This window comes from Equus przewalskii, chromosome 22 (genome assembly GCF_037783145.1).
Source record: "Equus przewalskii isolate Varuska chromosome 22, EquPr2, whole genome shotgun sequence".
Classification (NCBI taxonomy): domain Eukaryota; kingdom Metazoa; phylum Chordata; class Mammalia; order Perissodactyla; family Equidae; genus Equus; species Equus przewalskii.
This window is the reverse complement of record NC_091852.1, coordinates 40718309-40739529: the sequence shown is the minus strand read 5'-3', so window position 1 is coordinate 40739529 and position 21221 is coordinate 40718309. Positions and strand designations below refer to the sequence as shown.

General features: G+C 43.7%; 1 protein-coding gene across 29 annotated transcripts in view; it reads left to right on the top strand.

Annotated features, from left to right (window-relative positions):
- Positions 1 to 21221, top strand: part of ELAVL2 (ELAV like RNA binding protein 2) — a 155821-nt gene that overhangs the window by 24699 nt on the left and 109901 nt on the right. For 3 of the 29 annotated variants that reach the window (XM_070589659.1, XM_070589657.1, XM_070589651.1), the window contains exon 1: positions 3579 to 3827. The exons of 14 other annotated variants lie outside the window; for them this stretch is intronic. The gene's annotated coding sequence lies outside the window, so the exon portion shown is untranslated. Of the gene's footprint in view, positions 1 to 2502; positions 2648 to 3578; positions 3828 to 3891; positions 4207 to 21221 lie in introns of those variants that run through there. 12 more of the 29 variants (XM_070589673.1, XM_008510511.2, XM_070589665.1 and 9 more) reach the window with 9 other exon arrangements.

Below are 21221 nucleotides of genomic sequence, written 5' to 3'. Positions count from 1 at the left end.
CTTAATTGCATTAACCAGATAACATGTGCTGAGGAGATGAGATTGCCAGATGGAATTTAGATGCTGCACCAGGCAGCGAGTTGTAGTTGACTGAGAAAAGTACATGCTGCCTGAGGGCTGGGGCTGGGCTGGGGCTGGGGTGGGTAGAAGCTATCAAAACTCATCACTGCTAGGTGTGCGGGCTGTAATTCAGGGGCGCCAATTACCGTGATTCTGTTTTAAAAGAAGGTAGCCAATTTGGGGCCGAATTCTTAAGCCTGTACCGGATATGAGATTCCCTTTGTTCAGAAAAGCGTAAATAAGATCCTTGGAGCTGTGTCTGTGGAGCGGCGGCTGCCTGGGAGCCTCACTGTGCTGGGCGCTGGGAAGTGGATGCCAAGCCCTGTCCTTGGTCCTACGCTGCTGACTTCGCCTTCGGGGCGAGGGGGTACCGGTTCGCAGCCACGAGGCTTCGCAGCCGCCCCGGAGCCAACTCGGCTACGTAGCCTTCATCCCCTTCCCTACCGCCCCCCACCCCCCCCACCCCCCCCCCCCCCCGCTTTTCTCGAATAGCTATTGTTAAACTGACGCCGAGAGAAAGATGGTTGGGGATGAGACGTTGGGCAGACACATGCTTCATTTTAACTTTTGCGATTTCTCAGGGTTTAGGAGAAACCAGCTGGCTCTTACTGCGAAAAATGAGAATCCAGGGTAGATGTGGGAAAGGGGGAGGGTGTTCGAGGGGCGGGGAGGGCGGAGGGGGTGGTGGTGGCGGTGAACAAGGTGCTGCCTTTGCCTAAGAGAAGTTTAAATTATTGGCAGGAGGAGGTGTGGGTGAGTGTGTGCGTGAGAGCGCCCGTGTGGGGCTTGAGAGGGAGAGGATGGGGAAAAGGTACAAAGCCGGCTGGGGCTGTGAATTTCTCGCTGCTCTCCACCCCACCCACTCTCTGGGTTCGAAAAGCCAACGCGCGGTCCGCCTCCTCCAGACTAGACTCTGCCATCTCCGGGGTGGTGGGGCCTGGGGATGGCAAGGTGGCAGTGCCCACCATGGGAGCTCCGCGGCGAACAGGACATCGCGTGGCCATTGTTGCTTAATTTATGCCCAGCACGTTGCTACGTACCCACCTATTTCACGTCTGTAAAGAATTAATATGAGAGCTATACAACTGTGGCAAATTGGAGGTTGGATACGTTCCCCGTTTTCCATCTTCAAGTACGGGTTAGAGAAACTGATGTGGAGACTGGGCATTTTCTCTCGTAGTTACCAGCTGTAGCTCTGGCTTTCTTGTGGCGAGAGTGAGAGAAATAGTCAACCATTTAGTGTTTACTCTTTAACACTGCTGGGGCGGGATGGGTGTCTCTGTACTTGCTCCCCGAAATTCCTGGGTTCTCTCCTCTTCCCCACTCATGTACAAACATTTCTGTTGGTTAAGATTCTAAACCATGAGCCCTTCCCCACACTCCTATTTATTATACCCATCCCCTAGGTGTTGGGAGTGGGAGCGAGGTGGAGATGGTTAATTTCTTAGGCCTACATTGCAACCTATGAAATGAAGGCTTAAAATGGGCGGGGGGGGGGGGGGGAGTTCAGAGCAGACAATAGTAACCGAATAAATTCTTTTCCTATTTGGAAATCAGTTCCTAAAGGTCAGGAAAAATGCGTGCGTGTTTTGGGGTTGGAAGGGTAGGAAATCTCTCTGGGCCTGTAAGACTTCCTTGGTAAAATGGCTTCTTAAATGGGACATCTGAAAGATTTGTCAGAATCTGAGCAAATAAGTCTGCAAAAAGAGGAAAATGTTGAGTATCTAAAAGTCGCCTTTTTGGGCGTTAAAAAAAATAACTATCTCCCTTAGTTATTGCTGTCATTCCCTGTAACTGTCTTACATCAGGCACTCCTGAGTTCCCCTTACGTCTTTTTACCAAGTGCTTAGGCACCCCACTTTATAAAGCTAACCTGTTCTGTAGTTCTCCCCCAAAAGGCAAGGTTTGTAGGTAGAAGTGGTTTCAAGACTTGGGGAACTCCGTTAAGAGAGAGGTCTCCCATAACTTCAAGAAGTCAGCTTCAGGAAGTAGGGCGTAGGGCATTCTAAGAGTTTTAGGTTTGGATTGGCAAATTTGGTAGGCCCATTTTTGCCTAATGTTTGGAAACTGGCATTTTTAGCAATCCCGCCTGCCTGGGATGGGAATATTATAATTAACTGTTTAGAGGGAGGTCAAAAAGGCGCAGGCGCTTTGAGCGGTTTCCCCAGGAACCCGTACAAAGTCAATTAAGGTCATTTAATTGTTAATCGGATATGGGGTGACAACAGAAATGCTAATATAGAATCAATTAGCTCTTTCTCGTGTGCCCAGTCTAGGTCCCCCCAAATTGAGGGATGAACTGTCTCCATTTCGATCGTGGTTGAGTCCCCTGCTTTACCACGCCTGACCTGACTTCGCCCAAGAGGGCAATTTGGCTTCCCCCACCCCCGCCCTGGTTAGTGGAGTCCTTCCCCCCTTCTCCCCCAGCCCCGCCCGTCGTGTGGGGGCGGGGAGCGCTGGGCGCCCTTAGCGGACCTTGCTGCATCAAACCCGCATCATGCCCTTGAAGCTGTAACCTCGGTCACGTTCTTGCGGCGACTCAGTCGCCCACTGCTCAGTTCCTTTCTCTTACCTCCTGCGATTTCAGGTAGGTATGACAGGTGATATTTTTAAACGTTGTCTTTTAGGGGGAAGGGTTAAAACGGAAGCCTTTGCAATGAAAAACCCCCCCAAAACCCCACAACCCGACACGACAGGTGCTCTCGTAATTAAGCGACTGAGCAGGTGTAAAAACGTGCTCCCGGCGCGTGGCTCCGGGTCGGCTTTGACTCCCAGTCGTGGGGCTGGGTCTGAGGACAGGCACAGGTTTTTCTGGGGAAAAGCGATTGAGCCGGGCGTGGGGGCGGGTCAAGGCAAGCCGGCGATGGGACGCCCCCTCGGTGAAGAGTTGGCCATTTCGGGGCTTCAGTGGGGGGCGTTGGAAGGATGCGGCGAGCTGCAGGCACTTGTATAGTCGAGTGCAAGATTTCCTACTTCGCGTTTGAAGCAGAGTATAGCACCCCGCACAGGTACTTGGGGCTTCTCTGAACGTCAGATTCATCTAGAGAGGCAGAGAGGGGCGGCGGGAGCTCAGCCTTTAGTTTTCCGCGGAAGGACTGGACCCTTCGGCTGTGAAGTAGGGCAAAAAGCGCCTTTTGACTCCGCTGGCAATCTACGTGTGCATATGTGTATGTATATGCATTTGCTACACACAGATATCAAAGTAGCCCCCGCGCGAATCGCTCGGGCTCCCCGTTAGCGCCCCGAACCTCGGGGTTGCAAACTTGCACCCGGAACCCGCCGCCCTGGGCGCGCGTGGCTCTCCGCGCGGCCCGGGGCATCCGGTCAGGGAGCCGGCTCGGCCGCGGAAGTCGGGAGGCACGGAGCCCCGCGGCCGCGGCCGGGCGTCTTGTCACCGGCCGGACCCGCGGGGCGGCCGGGCAGGGCACGCACCGGCGGCGGGAGCTGCGGCGCCGCGAGCTCGCCGCCGGCCCCGCCTCCTGGCGCTCCTCCAGGCCAGCCCCTCCTCCCCGCCCGCTACAAACGGCGGGCCCGCGGCGCCGGGCGGCACGGAGGCAGCTGCCGGCAGCCTGAGGAGGCCGGTCGCCGGCGCGCGCGGGAGGGGCGGGCGTTCCGCCGGGTTCCAGCCCGCCTTGCCGCCACCGCCAGGACCGGGGACGCTGCCGCCGCCGCCGCCTCTCCGCCGAGCCCGCCCGGAGCCACTTCTCCGCGGCGGTGCTGCCGGCCGGCGGCGCGAGCCGGAGTCGCCGCAGCGCCGAGGGGCACAGGCAAGTGCGGGGCGCGCGGAAGGGCGACGGGCGGGGCCGCGCCCCGCCGGAGGCTGCGGGGGGCGCCGGGCGCGGGCGGTGCGCGCCGCCGCGGCGCCGTGCGGAGTCCGGCCTCCGCTCGGTGGGAGCCCTGGGCCAGGCTCCGGCGGGAACGCGGGGGGCGCGGAGGTGCGGCGCGCGAAGTTCCCGGAGCTCGGCCCCTCGCGGCGGGAGTGGAGGGCATTGGGCGCCTCGGAGGTGGCACCGCCCCTCCCGTGGGCACAAGCCGGTTGGGGGCGGCGGGAGGCGAGCGGGGCCAGTCGCGCCCGGCAGCGTGCACAGGCGTGGACGTGCCTGGGGACGCCGCGTGTAGCGCGAGAGGAACTGCGCCCAGACGCAGGTGAGTGCATTGGAGGGAAAGGGGGGAGGGGGCTTTTCTAGAAAAGGGGCAGGCTGCCTGCGGTGGCCTGGCGACCTGGCTGGGAGGCGGTGGTTCAGCAGCTGGGTGGTGGCTGGTGGCGTGCCCACTTGGTCCGGCGCCTCCTCTCGCGGGCTGCTTGCAGCTCCCAGGGTGTCTCGCGACTTGCAGCGGCCGCGCGGCGTGCGGAGGTGGCATGGGACCGTGGGCGCCCGGGGCCGAGCGCAGAGGATCCCCCGGGCCACGCTTCCCCTGCGCCGTGTTAGCGGAGGCCGGGCGCAGCCGCGCGAGGTCGCCGCTCGCGGTGGCATCCCGGGTTTGCGCGCAAGCGGTGCGCTGGGCGGGAATTGCGGGGCGCGCCGGGCGAGGCGGCTCCAGGATCTGGCTCGCTCGCTGGCGGGGGTGGCGGCAGCTGCGCCCCCAGCTCGGCGCCTGTGCACGGACGTGGGTGCGTGCCCTGGTGAGATTGGCGGCCTCTCGCGCAGACCGGCATCAGTCCACCAGCAGGTGCTCCTCCAGCGGTCCTGACCATGACCAGCAAACAGTCTTTCCACGGCGTTTCCTTAAAAGCCTACTTGTTATCCTAGAGGGCCAGAGCGCAGAACCTTGCCTCTGGATGTGAGCTGCGAGCACGGAGTTGTAGCTGTCCAGATGGTCATTTAAAACAGTGTGCCTTTTAAAGATCATCTTTATGATGAAATTTTCATCTCCTCTTTTCTCTGCATTTTCTGAAATGTGAGAAAAAAGGAGGATTTGTTACCGGGTACCTACTCTCCTTTATTCCCTCTCCAAAGAATGGTGCTTAACAATGCCAAATGAAACACCTCCGGCAAGGACAAAGCGCTTTTTAAAACTTAATTTTTTGGTGGACCTACAGAATAATTCTGTCTTCATAGAAATGCAGCTCAGCCCCTAAACCTATAGCAAATACGTCCATTCAAAACCTCTCGAATACCATTTGCGGTGTAATTTCCCCATTCCCTTAAGTAAAATCGGTTTGTTTGAAATACTGTTTAGTTGCCCTTGAAGACAATTTTCTCATGAATCGTTTCCCCAGAGTCGTTTGAATTTTTCATTTATGCTAAGGTCGCTCTTTCTTGCGGAAGCTGACCTGGAGTCTCCATTTTGCTGAGCGAGTGGAAAAGCTTTCCTGGATCTACTTTCTCACTTGGATCTTTGGGTCTAGACATGGTGACTGTTTTGCTGGATGGACTGGAATGTTACTGCATTTGTTTTTGGGCTCCTCTTTTATAAGAGGTTTATAGGAATGTTGATTTTACACTGCTCAGGTGTGTGTGGGATGCATACAGAAACTTCCCTTGGAAATGGGAGAGGAGAGGAGTAGAGGGGGCAAGAAGAAGACAGATCTGGAAGATAATGGCTGGGATGGGGTAGGAAAAATTAGATTATTAAGAAACACATTACTTACCATTTTCTCTGACCCCTCTGCTTTTTTCTTTTCCTTCTTGAGAGAATAGTTTTGTATTTGTGTCATCAAAACTGGCCTCTTACGGCCTATTTGGGTAACTTTGTGCTGCCACCTTTCGGGGAATGAGATTTTTTATTTCCCCTTCCACGACAGAGCCTTAGGCATTTAAAGCCCCACTTTTCCCCTGTCTTGAGGTGTTTCCTCCACTGAGTAGGCTTTTAGGAATCATGTCAGGTCAGCTGTTTTGAGCCCCACTCTTTCCCCTTGGTTCAAGAGAATTTCAGTTTTAGGATATGCTCCTAGAATAGAACAGGTACCCCAAAATGGTCAGTTGGCCAGGCCATCTGTTATTTACTACTGAACCTTATTTTCCTTTTCTAGGCTCTGGAGGTGTTAGTTGTTGGAGTTCATTTTTTGATTGGTTTGTTCTGCTTAATGCCTCTCCACCAGAGAAACAAGGTCCTTCTCTGGGTTTCGGTGCTTTTACTTAAGAGCCAGCTTCCAGTGGGTTGCGAAGAACAGGGCTCTCAGTGGCATTTCTACGGCCCCGTTCCTTAATCCAGCCTTGTGGTTCTTTGTACACAGACAGATGTTCCTGGCTGAATCGCTATCACTTTCAGCCATTCCAGTTTTCTGTGTTGGTTTTCTTGTCAACGTGATTATAATTTTTAAAAATACAGCTTTTTTCCCCCCAACCTCTCTTTCTCTTCTCTTCTAGAAGCAAGTCCCAAATTCTCTTTAAGGACACAACAAAGCCATCTGGAATACCCTGACTTCTAAGCTGGGATCAACCTTTTCGTCTTTCTTTGGGGAAAAAAAATTTTTTTTAAGCCTGTAATGCTTTTCAGGTGTTAGCATGACGCGACACTAGAGTACCATAGCGGCAAATTACGCTTCATGTTCTTTTTCCCAGAGAACTAGATACTCCAAAATAGCATCTTATCAAGACTGACTTTACCATTCGCCTTTTGGTCGCTTGGCCTGCATGGTGGGATCACTTCTTTTCCTCTTATTTGAAATCCTATGAAATCTACCACATTATCACATTCTGACTGCCATCCTTGTCACCAGTAGTGTTTATTTGGAGGTAAGGGAGGCTAGAGAGCTGCAGTATTTAGCCTGGTCATATGATTTTTTGGATGGCCTTGGCGGGGGCGGTATAGGTGAGATGATGTGGGCCTGGATGGTGTGCCACCCTGTGGAAAACCTGCCCATAGCAGTCCATCCCAGCTCTTCCTGATTCTGTGGATAATCAGCAGGACAGGCCAATAATCGTAATAAGCTACCACATTTAAGTTTTTTCTTAAGCATGGGTACTTGATTGGAGGCATAGCCACTTTATGGTCATGTGACCTGTACAGTCATAACCCCTCCCCTTTGAAATTCTTAAAAAATTTTGAACAAGGGGACCCCGTACTTTCATTTTTGCACTGGGACCCACAGATTATGTAGTTTAATTGGGTTAGAGGCTTTCTCGATTGTTAATATTTAGCTGCCAGGGTTACTGCTCTATGCTAATACAGTATAGAACTGTTGGAAATCAAAGGCTGTATGTGCTGATGTGGCCACACCCAACTCTTGAATTAACTCTATGAAGGATATTAGATGCATGGAATATTCATAGGTTTTGTTCAGTTTCGTATTACAGATGTGGAAGTCTTCATTGGTTCTGGTTACTCACAGAACCCACATATTGTGTTCTTTAATGCCAAATCCATTGTCTTCTATGTTTCCAATTTGGGAAGCCCATTTATCATCTATTTATTTTATTCTAGATAGTAGTTGGTTTGTAACGCTAGTTGATTTTTCTTGATTTTAAGTAATATAAATCTGTTAAGTAGAAACAGGCACTTAAGCCTGAAGGCAATAATTTAAGGCTTTTGTACATTGAAAGATACTTTTTTGTGGTTTAAATAGGATTGGTAACTTGGAATCTGAACTAAAAATAGAAATTAGTCTAGTAAAATCCTATAGAGGTTTTGTGGAGCAGTTAGAAATTTTTTCCCTAACGAGAAATGAACAGGTTAGGCTTTTAGTGTGCATGATGGATATCATAGCTTGAATTTTAGTAAGATCACGGGAGAATTTTTTTTTTTTAAGGGGAGATGACTTTCTGTATCTATAGCCTTGTATTCCATTGTCTAAAACAAAAGGCGACTTCTGTGAGCAGCTCTGTACTAGGTGCCTTCCCAGAGGCATCCTGCCCCTGAATACCCATGCTAAGTGTCCAGGGATTAGTCTACATAAAAATAATCTGTTTTCGGTAAAGGTGTTAGTATTTAGTTTCTCTGAGCTATGGGTTAGGCTTTTAATGTATCCGTTTCATTGATACTCTTAACTGCCTACTTCCCTTTTGAATGTTGCTGAATAGTTGTGTGTGAGGACAGTTAAGGGTTTTGCTTGTAAGAGATCTTCATGCAGAGAAGGATGGGTGCTTTGGGAAGGAGTGGATTAGGTAAAGTAACGAAGGAGGTCGTAGGAATAGGTGGTGTAGGATTAAAACCAAACTAATTCGGAGGTTGCCGTGTTAATCACACGTAACTCTGGTTTGTTTCTTTTTTTAACTTGCACTTTCCTAGTACTCGTCTGCATTACTCATTTCCATTTTGTCAGTTTCTGACTGAAAATGAATAGATTTGACAGGCGAGACCCCCTTTCCCACTTTTAGAAATTCTTTATTTGAAAAATCTTGACAGTTTTTCTCAGTAGACTTATTTATTGTGAGACAGTTGTAGTAAAACGGTAGTGTTTTTTTTTTTCTTTTAAACATGTTGAAGGGTTTACTTTAGATAAGTTTTGAACTCCCAGGTTGAAGTATCAGTATATTTTTCCTGCATCTAATATCATAGTTGTAGATTCATATTCGCTTTTTTACCTTGAATTAAAAAAGGAATCTGTCCCATAAAAAGCAAATTTATATTCTACATGACTAGCTTTTCTTTTCCTGTAGAATTTTTGTTGTTGTGGGCTGTTTATTACAGGAGACAGTTTCAGCAACTTTAAAGACATATGGATGGAATATCACAGAAATCCCTGTTTTCGTAAATATCGGACAGATTAAGTATTCTGTCAGGGTGGGTTTTCATTTTACTTCATTTTCCTTTTGGTTAGCAGTGGGCAAATGCACTTCAAGCTTCAGTAGTCATTTTCTGGACTGATTTTTATCTGCTTATGAGAATAAGGGCACTTGTCCTAGGATTCTTAGCTTTTCTGTATTTCCTTATTATGGAGTCACTGTAAAATTGAAATTTCTTGTTAATATTGAGAAGTTCTGAGTCTCTTTAGGCATCTGGAGAAAGCTGTGGGCCCTCTCTCTCTAGAGAAGTGCCCATACGCAGAAATTCCCATACAATTTTTGCCGTCTTTCCCTCTGGAGTAAAGACTGTTAAAATGAGGTTCTATTTGGGAAATAGATCTTTGAAAATTGGAGTTGTCTTCTTACCCCTGTGAGAGTGGGGCGAGGTCACTCTGAGGAGTTCTCATCAGCTGTAGTCTTAGCCGTATGGGCTCTTAGCTTTCACCCAAGGTGGACTCTAAGCATCCTTGTCTCCTCAGGGTTTGTTTTAAAATCCATTCTGGTTTTGCAAACAAATATTACACATGTAAGGTCTTCTTGTGAGCCCAGTGCTGCCAGTTTAGCTGCCGAGTTGTCTTGCCTCAGTAGGTTTTGTCACTTGGTTCAAATTCTTAATGTAGCAGAGCCAGGTGGAAAATACTAGGCTGGAAGTCGGACGTTTCTCTCATCTGGCTTTGGCTCAATTACCAACGTCCTTGGTTTCTTAACCTTTGTTTGAGTATAAGACCTCACCCTCCACATCTCAAGGACAGGGCAAAGAAGAGCAAATTGAATTATGAGGTTTTTGGCAGTGGAATGGCAGTGTTTACTGAATTGGAAAGATGGTAATAGGTGGTCCCCATAGATTAGTTATATCTATTTGGTCTTTGATGTGTTATTATGAACCGATGTTTTTAGTGATTCTTTATAACATACCATCATGTAATGTAAATTTCTGCCATGGAGAAAGAGAAAATTCCCAGACTGCAGGGAGGTTTTTGGGAGAATTATGACTTTGAACGTTTCAGTATGGAAATAGATACAAATATATCTATGATAATGGAATTTGGAAGGGAAGCTTAAAATTCATTTTTTCTTGAAAGTATAAATAATGCTAAAAGATTACATGTGAAATTATGAGAATTTAGCCAGCTAACATTCCAGGAATATAAATGTCTTAATTTAAATTTTCCATCTTTTTTCAATGAGAAATCAAATTTTTAAATTTAAGCATTTACATTAAAATAATCAGTCTATATTTTCTTGATTTGAATTGTTTAATCTCTTATGAAGGATCTATTCCTATACATCACAAAATGGAGTTTACACAGAAATGCATTTTTTTCCTGCTTGTTTCAATTCCCTCTCGCCACCCCAAGTGAAAAGTCACTGATGGATGCCCTGTCAAGTAAGTTATTGGAAATTGCTCACTTGTTCAGTTTTTAAAGAATGTTTAACACTTTTTTATTCTTTAGGCGTCATTTGTGTATATCAGAAGTACAAGAAGTATTTCTCAAAGCAAATAAATCACAGTGTATTTGAAAATAAATTCGGTGAATTGGATAAGGAGGAGGAAATATTCCTGGAATTGATCGTACTTGATCTTGAGTTTCCCCTGAACTGCTTTTCAAAAGTGAGATTTTTCCGTCTCACTGATGCTGCCTCTCTACAGGAGGGACCTCTGGTGACGTGAGGATCACCCACCTTTACTGCTCAGCTATCCAGAATGTTTTAAATAAACAAAGTTTATTATAGAGTGAGCAAGTTTTTATAGCTTATTGCCAGGTAAGGCCTATTTCCGGAACATCATTTTCTCTCCCCTGCATGCTTCTTAGTGGTTCAGCTGGCTTATTTTGTTTAAACCCTTGGGGTCCTTTCTGGCCTCTGGCTGTGAATGACTCATGGACTTTTTCCAAATACCAGATCATCAGTGCTTTTGACTTTCATCCCTTCCCTGTCATTGTCTCTGCAAGGAACTTGAACTACGCACAGCCTTTCTCTCCTCTTTCTGACAGCCCTCAGTCCTTTAGTCTCCTGTCTATGCTTCTGAGCCTTGTGCTAGTTCTACTTCTAGCCTGCCACTTCTGGGTCCCTTGTCCCTTTGTTTTCTTATCTGGCTCGCAGTTTTGCATTGATGGTTAAGAATATTGTTACATTTTACTCAGTGAAGAGTATCTTCTCCGACCAAGTGAGTTGCTGCTGTTAGACGATGAAGGGGAGAAACGGGCATCAAAGGACCGACAGGACCCGTTTCTGCCACGGTCCCATATGGTGGCCCATGGGCTGTGTATGGTCTGTAGCTGTTTTATTTGGCCTAAACTGTAATTAAAACAAAATAGTGAATTGTTGATTTAGGTGTTGGGAAATATCACGTAAAGATCTAGAGCCGTGTTTCATGTCTCTTGAGAAGTTGAGGGGGTGGAGCAACGCTGAGCCCCTATTTGTCAACTGCAGCCTTTATATGGAGCATGGTTTGTTGGACTTCAGAATAAGATACTGCCTGGTTTTCGTGGGTATTTAAGTTGGTGACTCTAGCTGCAGTCCTAAAGCCATGGGAATTAAAAAATTGACTCAAATGTAAAGGCAGAGGCAGTAGTTCTAAAGACTTCATATTCTTTTGGTTTTCTTTGTGTTTACAGATACAGTTTGAATTATGTTCGATGGCTCCTTATGAGTTTGGATCTTGTAGTCTCCTTTACTTCTGTTGGAGAAGTCTTGTCTTGGACCTCTCCTTCCTTAATCCCTGGTTGCAAGACAGTTTCTCCTCGTGTTACAAGATGTGCTTCCCTCACTGTATCTTACCTTTTCCCCCTCCCCCTGGGATTTTAGACCTGCCCTCCTTGGGAACAGGGATTTCTTCCTGCCTGTTGCCTGCTTGTATCTGTTCAGATGCTTTGGGGTCAGCAGAAGTTGCTTGGTGCTGTGAAAACTAGTTGGATGTTATGAGCTGTTTAAAAAGGCCGGTGGCCCACCTGCTCACCTCATTGCTGATGGTGTCTGCTTAGAAAAGGCTTTCTCCTCTCAGATCGCTGTAAGAAAGAGCTGATATGAGAGGTTACCAGGTGTGAGGTTTATATATGTGTTGTTTCTCTCTCCTCTTCCCCCTTATTTTTGTCAGTCTTCAGCCTTTTCTCCCCCTTTCTAGAAATGGCAGGGCAGCTTCAGCAAAGGTTTCTCCCACATGTGAAGTAGAGCAAGCTGATGCGCCAGCAGAAGGAGAAAGAGGCTCCACATGTCATGTTTGGACCAATGCTGTAATTTTATTTTACAATAAGGAAGGTGGATATTATTAATCTACTCCTGAGCATAATAGCACGATTTGAATAGCAGAGAGCAACTTTGGTGTGTGTTAATAATGTCTGGTGAGATGAATACAGATGAATGCCAAGTAGGTAGAAACTGTCAGTGTAGAGCCTTCCTTTTGGTGACTTCAAGCACTTATATTTCTAGTTAACTTTTTGTTCGGCCTGGCAACAGATAGGAAGATCTGTTTTATCAACCCAGCATTAATGTAGCTTCTGAGGACGGAACAATGCTTATAAAGCCCCGCTCTCCTGGCAGCCACTTGAGCTAGGCCAGTCATAACGAGGAATTAGAACATCTTCCCTGTATTGAACATCTTAGCAAAACCCTTCGGAATAATAGGAGCTTAATGCTGGTACTTTTAAAAATTGGCACAGTCTCCAGCCCAGCCACATTTTTTTGTTTGGGGTGTGAGTAAAAGTGTATGCTTATTTAAAAAACTAATTTTGAATTGACTGTATATGTCAAAAAAAAAATTATTGTAGGTATATTCTGAACTTACTTTTAAGAGGCACTTAAAATAACTCTTGATATCACGCATATCATGCATCTTCGATGATTAATATTCTTTTAGATGAATATGTTGCTTATTTTGATATGCCCGGGATCATCTGGTGGAGGGACTTGCAGGTGTCTTCGTTTTTGGGTGGGGGTGGGGAATTGAGAATTGGTAAACAAAACAAAACAAAACAAAACAACCCAGAACCGTGTTTTATTTCCCCAAAGGTAGCGAATCATTGTCATGGAGCTTCTGTTGTGTGATAAGAAAGGCTTTGGTATATGTGGGCTAGTAGTTAACTTGGAGTCTAGACCTTTTCCAAATTCATGTAAAATTTTTTCCTTTTAGTTTTGTTAAAGGATCTTAAGAAATGTCTTCAAGTTTTTTTCTACTGGGACTAAGCTCAGAAGCCAGGAAGGTTGTGTAATGGTTATTGTTTCATCCCACATTAATACTACGTACTAACGTACTGAGAGCTTTAGAGAAATTTATAAAGCATCCTTGACCTCATATTCCTTGGCGCTTCTGCTTAAGGAGATGTGGCAGAAAATAACAATTTAAAAGATGTCACAAGCGCGCCCCCGCCCGTTTAGTAGTGTTTGAAGAATTGAGAAAAGAGACTGTGGTGTTGGCATTAGGGGTACGTGCAGGTTGTGGATATTGCTTTGGGGACAGGAGTGTGTGGCTTTTCTTGGTCAGCTTTCTGTGTCTATTTGCCTAGTTTTTGTTTCCCCCTCGTCCCCTCCCATGTCATTTTTATTCCTTTGGGTTCTCTTTTGTAGTATGAGTAACCGTTTCCTGGTTTGCCAGGAGCCATCACAGGCAAAGAATATTTATGCCGTGCAGAAGCTGCTGTGTTTTAAGTTATGGCTGGAGAGGCGCCGCTGTGACTGTCCGAATTCTGCTCTTGTCCCAGGAAGAACGGATCCCAGGCACGTGTGTGTGAACTACAGGCCCGAGCCTTGCCCCCAGAGTTTTATTCTCTCACCAGCATGGTATGCCAGCAGCCTCCTCTGGGCATAACATTTATTTTTCAAAACACCTAGGAAAAAGTCATGAAGATGGTAATGTTTCTTTGGCTGCTTCCATCTTAGTATAGTTCCAGTAGCAGAAAGCAAGGAAGGGGTCTGAGCTGGCGAGCTTTGAAGAGCACTGGTCTGCACCTTCTTCTTGAGTCTTCGTCGTGCCTGAGACCGTATCTGCTGGGAGCATGGGTTCTCAAGGCTGCCGATTGTATGTAGCTTGCTCATGCCCCTTCTTGGTGTTCTCAGCTCTGCCTGTTGCTTTCCTGCATTAATGGTATTTACTTCACTTTTTCCCGCCTTACTTCTGAAAGGTGATTGAACAGATTATATGCTGCTTCATCTCCTTGGTTTGCTGGGGAGGCTCATTCCCTCATTTGGAACTGGCTGTTTGGGAATAATATGTGTTCTTGCTTCTTGGGCTTTCTTTTAAAAGAGTTTGGCTAATTTATCAGTATTATTGTATGGACAGTAGGGGGCAAAGTTTGATTTCATGGTGAGCAACATAGCTTGTGATCTAGACAAGAAAAGTGAAGAGATCATTTTTTTTTTTCCTTTTGTACAACTAAGTTATTGCCTCTTAAGAATGCAGTTAGAGAAAGAAATTTTGTAGTGGACAGTCAAGTTGGCAATGGATTGGGAGCTCCTTGCTGCCTGTTTTTAGTTGCGGAGGGACCTGACTATTCGACAGAAAAACAGATGGAATCAGTAATTGAAGGTGGTGCTCCACACAAGTCAATGGAACCCAGCTCCCTGGGATAATGACTTTATAGATGAGGGAAATGAGGCTCAGAGGTCAGGTGGTTTGCCCGAGAATTCAACCTACTGAGTGGGGAAGTAGACCCTAGGTCTGTGGTTCTTGGTTTAGTACCATTGACCCCGGACTCCAGGGTGATGTTCTTTCTATCTCTGGTAGTTCTGGTTGTAGTTTAAGGTGGCTGAGGCTAGAGAGACAGATCCAAGAGGCATCTCAGCGAATGTGTTTCATATCCAGACCTTATTGTTTGCCTCCTTAGTGATGGGGCTGTCGTAACAGGTTTTTGTCTTAAAAGCTTCATGCTGGTCCCCATAGCACTCCCAGAAGAACGCCCACCACCTGTTTCCCCAGGGCCAGGATTCTGACCTTGCATTATTTTAGGTCTGCGACTAGGTGACTTCCTGAAGGATTGCATCACAGGCTGCTGTCTTCTTGATGCCAGCTGGCGCTCTGGACTTACAGGATTACTTTTTGGAACCATATGAAGTATGGATAGGTTATTTTCTATAAGAGAGGGAATGAAGACACTGTCTTCAGACTGTTAAAATCAAGAAAAAAGATTAAAATACTGTATGTTCTATTCCCGGTGAAAGTGACATTCAGATAACCCTAGCTCATTGTAGTAGAGAATCAGTAAGGGCTATTCCTTAAACTTGTTAAGTTTCTGAAACTAATATGTTCCCAATCTGGTGGACTTTTAGAAACACCACTGTTTTTGTTCTGAGAGAAAAAAGTCACAGGTCAGGTATTTAATAGGATGTCTGATGTCCAAACTTGAATCAACAAGATATCCACCCAGTAAAGATTGTTATTGATTCATCTTGTTTCTCCAACATAACTGTCAGAAAAATTGGTTGGAGGGTGGATGGGGAAGAATACAGATTGAAGATAATCTTTTTGTTCTTCCCTAGAAAGGGGACATCTGTCTTATTATTTTCTCTCTTATCTAGTATGCTACTTGTTTGCAGTAGAAATTCGGGAAATATTTCGTTCACTTGAATTCAGAGTTTGGAATAGAGATAATAATATAGAGGAAAAGTGAGATAATAGGGTCTTTGGAACTATCAATTGAGTAAGTTTTATTTGCGTCTGTAGGTAAACCATGAATGATAGGTGATCTTATTAGAATTTTAATCACTACAGGGAATTTTTAGCCAAAAATATTGCTTTAATTAATGCTGTATTTCCTCAAATCTTAGATGTGCAATTTTTACATTGTTTTTGAATCTCATAAATGTGTCCACTTAATGTAGTGAGTTTTTATTTCCTTCATAGCTATGTAGTTAGTGGTGCATCTTTCAATCCATGATGTGTTGGAGTTGAGAAGCTGAAGTAGTTGCTTGTTAACAAGTCCTCTGGTTTCTTATCCCTGTGTGTATTTTACTCCTTCAAGCCTATAAATGTCAGCCTTGTGCTCTGTGAAGCTGGTGTAAACCTAAATAAAATCAAATAGTCTTTACGTATTTCAAGCAGGTGTCTCTGCTGTAAAATTGGTCCAACAGGCTGTGCACACAGCAGAGAGCAGAGCATAGCAGTCGGGTGGAATCCTGCCAAGGATGCTCCATACTGTTTGGCCATGGTTTAGGACATCACAGGATCAAGCAGAAGTTAGGATAGGTTGTGAATTAAAGCAGAATAGCTTTTTACGTCATTTCATTTTACAGGACACCACGATCCTAAACTTTGGCTTTAATATGCACCACTTCTCTTTAATTTCTGTTTTTTGTTTTTTCTGAGTTGGCCTAGACTACCAAAGATTTTTGATTAAAATGTTTCTGTAGTTCCCTAGTTCTCTAAGATTCAGAAACATAAAGAGATCCAGGGATTTGTTGTGAAGTCTGGCTGTCCTATTTTATTTCACAGTTTCCCTGAGGAGTTTTATGGAACGTTATCTGTAAGGAATTTTTCATTATGGCTGGCATTTCTTTCTCTTCTCCATTCCCCATGTTTATTCTTGTATATTCTTGTCTAAAGAAATGAAGCAAATTTAGTGACAGTTTGTGAAATAGCTCATGAATATTTGAAAGTGTTCACTATACCTTTTTGGCAAAATCTAAAATTTTTATTAGTGGCTTCCTTAAAACTTGAAACTTTTCCCTGCCCTACACCTTCATAGGATTTAAATTTTGGGGATTGTATTGTGCCTGCTGACCTTCATGGTATTTTGCTTGGCTATTATTGTGTATTGTTGCTCAACCTTTTCTGCCCTGCAGTAGTTTAAAAACATTTTTCTAGCATGTATGTGAAAATTTCTTGGTTTTCTGTGCAGAAGTTCATTTACTTAGTAAATATTTGTGTTCATACTATATGTTGTGCACTGTCTTAGATATTGAGATCCAGTAGTGAATGTGATTCAGTCCTTACTAACATGAAACTTAGAGTTTCTTGGAGGAGACACATGTGAAAGTTCTGGAAGTTATTTTTTATAAATGTGATTTGTGCAGTGGAGGAAGAGTCTTTGGGGCTCCTAAATTAGTGTGGGTGGTTAAGGAACTTCATTTGTTAATTTTATCTTCCCTCCCATCTCCCCTCTCCCTACCTTACGCAGAGGCAAACTTTTTAGTTTTTAATTTTATGGGCATTAGAATATTGGACTAGAAAGGGGTCCTCAAGTTGAACTCTCTTCTTCCTGATAAATTCATGGTGAGCTTTGAGTCCTGGATCTGATCCTGTCACCTCGCTTGTAACCACCGTAGATCTGATCTGGCTTTTTTTTTTTTTTAAACAGCTAAGAAACACATTTTTATGTTCTCTTAAGAACACTAAATGTTCTTAAGCACAGCAATAATTAGGCAGCCTTCACACTTAAGACTATACAATGAATGCCAAGTCCAGCAGCGAGATCTGCAGTCTGCATTCTTTATTCTCTTCGCTTATGGGTTTGAAAATGTGCACTCTCTGTCTGGTTTTGAAGTATAATTTATCAGTATTCTTTTTTGATAGCGCTTTTCCAGTGTATTGATTGAAGTGGTAAACGCTAAAGTGGACTGTCTCTTAAGCATTTTGCTTGGCTAAGAGACTTTACCAACTTACCCAAAATTGTAGTTTGTGATTGGTTGAATTATCTGGTTAGTTTATGAATAACCTTTTACAGAGCTGCTGTCTGCCAGATCTTGGCAGCCCACCCCATTTTTTCACAATACTGTGTTCCTCCCAGTATTTGTTTAAATTTAAATGAAAAACAAGTACCATATTAAGTTGGAATTGGTTTTAAAACATTTGTTGGGATGGGAGAGGCTTAGGCAGTTTTCTTTGTAGAAACCTTGGTAGATGTTTATTGAGAAATACTTTTTCTTAAAGTGACCTGACTGGCTTTTGGGCAGTCCCTTAATCCTAAAGGGCTATGTATGTTTGTAAGAGTTTGGTAAAATCTGGGAAATTGCTCAGAGTAATTAGACAAAGACAAGGAGGAAGAAACGAGGTTAAAGAAAATGAAGAGGAAGTGAATTCTCCATGTGACTCGTTTCCTCATCCACACAGGTTGTCAGAACTAAACAGCACAGTGAATTTATGATATGGTATTTTAAAATAATATCTTACTTGCTTATTAGATTATTACACTTACTAGAATATATTCTTAACTCACTTTCCAAAGAGAGGTGGACTCTAGTGGCTAAAACAGTTGTTTTCTCTTGTTTTTAATATTATGTGGTTTTTTGGAAGGTAATCAAACTTTGAGTCCCTTTTAGTTTATATCATCTAGAATTGTTTAACATGGATATGGCATTTTTTCTAGTTGGATCTAATTTCATCACAGCTTTTGGATCTCAGCCTTTTTTTCTTTAGTTGTAGAAAGAAGCCTTTGAAAATATACACAATAATCTCCACTCTTAAGTGAGGGAACTTGGAGAGAAGTAAAACAAGTTTCAATTCAGGAGACGAGAATTCTAATGTTAACTTCTGGCATCGCATGGACAGTAGGGATGAGAGTTAAGGGGTCGGTGAGGGGAGGGAAGTGGCTGGGATAACAACTTCCCATTGTCTTGTCTCTTCTTAATGACTCTTTAAATTGGCTTGCATTTTTAGGACACTTCTTAAATGTTATTTTCAACTACATTGGAACCTCCTCGATGTCAGTGATCCTGTCTTGTTTCTTGAGGTCCTATTTCTTTAAAATAAAGATAAAAATTATAAAATTACACATGGCAAAGTAAGTGTTTCTTTTTTTTTTTAAGTGGTATGCTCAGCCTTGGTACTCTGGTTTCTGTGAAGTTGCCATGTGTAACATACATATTTGACCAATTGGAGTTAATCAAAATTCTTAATGTTTAAACTGAGCATTTTGATTTTTTCATTGTTATATTCTTTTTTAAATTTTTTTTCAGCAATTTTATTGGGATTATTATGGTTTATAACATTGTATAATTTCCGGGTTACATTATTATTTATCAGTTTCTGAATAACACTTCAGCGTGCTCACCCCTAGTAGTCTAATTCTTATCCATCACCCTACGTATGTGCCCCTTTGCCCTTTCGCTCACCATACTACCCTTTTCCTCTCTGGTAACCGCTAATCTGTTCTCTTTATCCATGTATCAGTTATCTTCCACATATGAGTAAAATCATGCAGTATTTGTCTTTCTCGGTCTGGCTTATTTCAGCTTAACATCATACCCTCAGGGTCCATCCATGTTGTTGCAAATGGGACAATTTTGTCTTTTTTATGGCTGAGTAGTATTCAATTGTGTATATATACCACATCTTCTTTATCTATTCATCTGTAGACGGACATTTGGGTTGCTTCCACATTTTGGCTATTGTGAGTAATACTGCACTGAATGTAGGGGTGCATATATCTCTTTGGATCACTGATTTCAAGCTGTTTGGATAAATACCTGGTAGTGGGATAGCTGGATCATATGTTATTTCTATTTTTAATTTTTTGAGAAATGTCCATACTGTTTTCCACAGTGGCTGCACCAGTTTGCATTCCTACCAGCAGTATATGAGCGTTCCCTTTTCTCCACATCCTTTCCAACATTTGTTGTCTTTTGTCTTGGTAATTATAGCCATTCTTACCAGCGTAAAGTGATAGCTCATAGTTTTGATTTGAATTTCCCTAGTAATTAGTGATGTTGAGCATCATTTCATGTGTCTGTTGGCCACCTGTATATCTTCCTTGGAAAAATATCTGTTCATATCCTCTGCCGTTTCCTTATTGGGTTTTTTTTTTGTTGAGCTGTATGAGTTCATTATATGTTTTGGAGATCAACCCCTCGTCTGATAAATGATTTGCAAATATTTTCTCCCAGTTGGTGGATTGTCTTTCCATTTTGTTCCTGGTTTCCTTTGCTTTGCAGAAGCTTTTTGGTCTGATGTGGTCCCATTTGTTAACTTTTTCTTTTGTTTCCTTTGCCTGAGTAGACATGGTATTTGAAAAGATGTTGCTAAGACTAATGTCAAAGAGTGTACTGCCTATATTTTCTTCTAGGAGTTTTATGGTTGCAGGTCTTACTTTCAAATCTTTAATCCATTTTGAGTTAATTTTTGTGTACAGTGCAAAATAATGATCTACTTTCCTCCTTTTGCATTGCGGCTGTCCAGTTTTCCCAGCATCATTTATTGAAGAGACTTTCCTTTCTCCATTGTATGTTCTTGGCTCCTTTGTCAAAGATTAACTGTCCATAGATATGTGGTTTTATTTCTGGGCTTTCAGTTCTGTTCCATTGATCTGTTTGTCTGTTTTTGTGTCAGTACCATGCTCTTTTGATTACTATAGCGATGTAGTATGTTTTGAACCCGGAGATTGTGATGCCTCCAGCTTTGTTCTTTTTTCTCAGGATTGCTTTGGCTATTCGGGGTCTTTTGCTGTTCCATATAAATTTTTGGATTCTTTGTTCTATTTCTGTGAAGAATGTCATTGGGATTCTGATTGGGATTGCATTGTATCTGTAGATTGCTTTGGGTAATATGGACATTTTAGCTATGTTTATTCTTCTGACCCATGAATATGGAATATCTTTACACTTCTTTGTCATCTTCAGTTTCTTTCAATAATGTCTTATAGTTTTCAGTGTACAGGTCTTTCACCTCTTTGGTTAAGTTTATTCCTAGGTATTTTGTTCTTTTTGTTGCAGTTGTAAATGGGATTGTATTCTTGATTTATCTTTCTGCTAGTTCATTGTTAGTGTATAGGAATGCAACTGATTTTTCTAAATTGATTTTGTATCCTGAAACTTTGCTGTAGTTGTTAGTTTTAATAGTTTTCTGGTGAATTCTTTAGGGTTTTCTATGTATAGAATCATGTCATCTGCACATAGCAAAAGTTTCACTTCTTCCTTTCCAATTTGGATTCCTTTTGTTTCTTTTTCTTCCCTAATTGCTCCAGCTGACACCTCCAGTACTATGTTGAATAGGAGTGGTGAGAGTGGGCACCCTTGTCTTGTTTCTGTTCTCAGAGGGATGGCTTTCACTTTTTCACCATTAAGTATGATGTTGGCTGTGAGTTTGTCATATATGACCTTTATTATGTTGAGGTACTTTCCTAGCATTTTGGTGTTTTTTACAGACATTAATTATTACTATACAATAGTAATTAAGTGCTCGATAGTAGATAATTTAATGTTTTAAGATGATTTTGTATTAACAGTGCTGTTTCTCTCCATCCATCCCTGTGAATAATTAAGACCTTTCTGTATCTATTTGCAGTCTTCTGGTGGTGAGTTTAACAATTTACATGGACCATGCAAGAAGATGTATCTCATCTGGTGTGATGCTTCTGTAATGTAACCACTTTGACTAGACTGAGGCTATGCCTTTTCCATGTATTTATGAGCTGTTTTAGACGGCTTCAAACCTGCTATATTAAAGAAGTAATCGCTGCTTCAGGACTGGACTGAAGTGGCTGTGTTTGCCAGGATTAAGGAGGCAGGCTCCAGGGATGACCGCCAGGCCAGTCATTTAATAGCAGTGTGAAACCTCCTTAGGCTGTC